A 3,941-nucleotide genomic window follows, 5' to 3' on the forward strand; every position below is an offset into this window, starting at 1 on the left:
TGCTGACCGCAATTGCTTGCAGTCGAGCACCTTTACATCGGGACAGGTTTTGTTTTTAAAGCACCCTTTGGCACTTGCCAGTATACACTCGACGGACAGACTCGAATTGGTTATGACACCGTCGATCTCCACGTCTCGTGCGGGTATGTAAACGCGATACTCGCGTGTGAAGAGCTCAGAGCAAGCTATATCGTTGGCCTCTTTCAGGTTACTGACCACAATACGGAGCTTGTTAGGCCGGACCTTGGAAATTTCGGTCACGCCCTTGTACTCCTTCGTCAGGTCTTTAGAAATCTGCAAGAGGTTCAACTGTTTCGATTTCGGTCCCGCCTTTGGCCGAAAATAGACAGTATAGCTGCCCTGGGCTCCGTCTGGGTAAAGCCTGGGGCGAGGGGGGACTGAAGAATGAACAGGGAAGGGGGTAACAGAAGGGTCAGGGTTAGAAGGGTTCGGGGATGGTGGCGCGGGAGGCGAGGGATCTACATCCATCCCGCTAAGTCTAGCGCACTAGCGCTGACAAGAGCACGTACCTTTTTACTTCTCCCTTCCAGTAAGGTTGGTTGTCCGATCGTTCGAAGTTGCAGCCGTTACAGGCAGCAGCACCAATACAGCAGCACCAATACAGCAGCACCAAACAGCCACCAGCAGCGAGCCAGGTGTGAGATCACTCCACACAGCGATACAACTCACTGTCAACTGATGGCTTCTTCTTTTTCCTCTTTTGTGTCTCGTCCACTGCTGTAGCACAATTCAGCCAGCAGCCAAATCGGCTTACGCACCAGCTGGTAGTCACGATGCGAAACAGTTGCACAAAGGCGCGACCTTGAACCCGGATTTATTTCACTCGACCAGGCAAACAATGCCAACACTTGTTCACACGTCTTTTGTTTTATATTCTATCGGAGCGATCACCGATCACACGTCCGAAACTGATGCGTGTTCGGCACAGAATGAAAGGCTGTTAAAATTGGTACTGTAAGGTTGCGAGTAAGATATACTGAGGGATTGGAACGCTTCTTAAAAGGGGCCTTTTGCTTTAGACGAGTGAACTCGACTCAATTCTTTTCAAATAAAAACGGAATCTCGTTCAAAAACTGAAGAGAGTAATAAAGAACTTTTTTCAAATATGAAAAAAAAAACTGAGCATGAAATGCATTAGGATTTTGTCTTTCCCTTGACTTTGCCTTCTTTTTCGCGACTACACAATAGGGTGGGGAATCGTTATATGGAAAAAACAAAACTTGATAGCAGAAAGCCAAACCGAGTTTTTTTGGTTCCAATTGGGGCCCCAAAAAATCCTAAATTTATCGGAAGTCGATTGGTTTTGTCTCCGCTTGGCGCATTGCATTTCAAATTTATATGAAGATTTGTATGAAAAAACCAACTTTTATGCAATTTCTATTCTAAAGAGCTCAAAATGGCTCAAACCATAGGTTTCATAACTTCAAATAGTAGGTTTTTTGATACCTAACAACTTGGCCGAAGACACTAAAGAGCTAGGGTGTCCCAAAAAAATACTAGAGCTGTTCAAAGTTGAGTATGTCGAAACTTATGTTGCAAATATTTTTTTCTGTCAACACTGCCAGTGTACCGGCGTCAGGTAGATTTCCATCAGAAGTAACCTTTAAAACACGTTGTAGATTCTTTCTACGCCTAGAATATTGACCTTAATTTGTTTGCTTGATCCAGTTAAGTGTACAAACTCGTAACGACAGGTTACTTTTGATAGGAATCCTACTATATCCTACTGACATTGGTAATGTTGGCAGAAAACAAGATTTTCTTTATTTAAGTCGACATACTCAACTTTGAACAGCTATAGCTCTTCTTAGGGACATTCCAGCTCTTCAGTGTTCTCTGCAAAGTTGTTAGGCATCTAAAATACTATACTTTAACATAATGTAGTGCATTGTTAGAGCATTATTGAGCTCTTTAGGAAGGTGAATGCAAAAAGATAGGTTTTCCCATATAAATGTTCATACAAATTTGAAATGCAATGCGCCAAGCGGAGACAAAACCAATCGACTTCAGGTAAGTTTAGGGTTGTTTGGGGCCCCAAAAGGAACCAAAAAACTTGGTTCTGGAAAATCGATCACTTTTCCCCACCCTACTACACAATGTAATTTGTGAATTCGATTGAATGAAATAGCGATGTGACGATGAAGAAAACTGCTACCAGTTGTGGAGGAAGGTGTCCGGCATTCTTTCAACATGCCCTGCCTAGCATATCCGTCCAGCTTTAGATATCTTTTGGATACTGGGTTCCCCGTAGAGTTGTGTTGTGAAAGCTCATAGTTTATCCTCCGCCTCCATATTCCGTTCTCCTGCACGGCGCCAAAGATCGTCCTTAGTACCCGTCGTTCGAAAATTTCGAGCACTCGCAGGTCCTTTTTGAGCATCGTTCACGTTTAATACCCGTAGAGAACAACCGGTATTATAAGCGTTTTGAACAGGTTACACTTCGTACGGAGGCTTAGTCTGTTCGACCGCAATTGCTTGTGGAGAACGACTTCCGCTGATAATACGCCTCCGGGTCCCACGGCTGGTATCATTGCCCTTATGTACCAGTGAGCCAAGATAGACAAACAAAGCTCTTGCCTAGGCGTTGTCGGTCGGCTTCAGTTCCGCCGCCGGCTAGCATATACTTCGTTTTAGACATATTTATCTGCAACCCAATCCTCGCTGCTTCCCGTTTTAGTCTGCTGTACTGTTCTGCCACCGCCGCAGATGTTATGCGGCAATTTCCATGTCATCAGCAAAGCGAACGAATTAAATATCGTTAAATATCGTACCCCGCATATTGATGTCCGCTCGATTCATTGCACCCTGTAGCGCAAAGTTGAATAGCAGGCCAAAGAGACCATTAGCCTGTCGAAGCCCCCTGCGGGATATAAATGGACTTGACAGCCCACCTGAAATCCGCGCACAGCACTGCGTCCCGTAGCATTTATCAGTCTAATCAGCTTCCCCGGAAAGTTGTTTTCGTCCATGCTTATCCATAGCTCTTTTCGGTCGATAGTGTCATATGCGGCTTTGAAGTCGATGAATAGGTGGTGCGTGGGGGTTCTGTATTCACGGCATTTCTGGAGGATTTACTGTATGATGAAGATTTGGTCCAACGTAGACCGTCCTTCCACTAGGCCTGATAACTTCCCATAAATCTGTTGACTAGCGGTGAGAGTCGGCGGAAAATGATTTGGGAAAGCGCTTTATGGGCGGCAATAAGGACGGTGATCGCACGACAGCTCCCACTGTCATATTTGTCGCCTTTCTCATAGATAGAGCAGATAACCCCATCCTTCCATTCCTCAGGTAGTTGTTAAGTATCCCAAATTCATGCAATCAGTGGGTGCAAACAGGTGGCCAGCTTTTCCGGGCTCATCTTTATAAGGTCCGCTCTGAGGCCATCCTTCTGATCAGCTGATTAATTGTTTTTCAGTTACTTGATGGCACCCTTAACTTCGCCTTTCGTTGGAGCTGACACGTCTTCTACGTTTGTTGCACCGACGGGATCACTTTCTCTGCCGCCTTGGTTCCTGTCTGGGCGCCATTCAGGTGTTCGTCGAAGTGCTGCCTCCACCTTTCGGTCACCTCGAATACTACCATATTTGTCCCGGCATATTTCGGCTCGCGACACAAAGCCTCTGCGGGATGCGTTGAGTTTCTGGTAGAACCTTCGCGTTTCCTGAGAGTGATACAGTTATTCCAGCTCTGCATACTTCTTCTCCTCCTCCTCCAGGCGTCGCTTTTTCTCCCGGAAGATTTGGGTTCGCTGCATCTTCTGCTGTCTGTGTCTTTTTATATTCTGACGAGTGGTACTGTGCATCTTAGCCGCCCTCGAACGTGGTCGATTTGATTTTCTGTCCGATTTGGTGACCTCCAGTTGTACTTGTGTAGGGGTTTGCGCTGGGAACAGGTACTACGCACGGCCATGTTCTTGG

The sequence above is a fragment of the Wyeomyia smithii genome, chromosome 3, assembly GCF_029784165.1.
Source record: "Wyeomyia smithii strain HCP4-BCI-WySm-NY-G18 chromosome 3, ASM2978416v1, whole genome shotgun sequence".
In the NCBI taxonomy this organism is placed as follows: Eukaryota; Metazoa; Arthropoda; class Insecta; order Diptera; family Culicidae; genus Wyeomyia; species Wyeomyia smithii.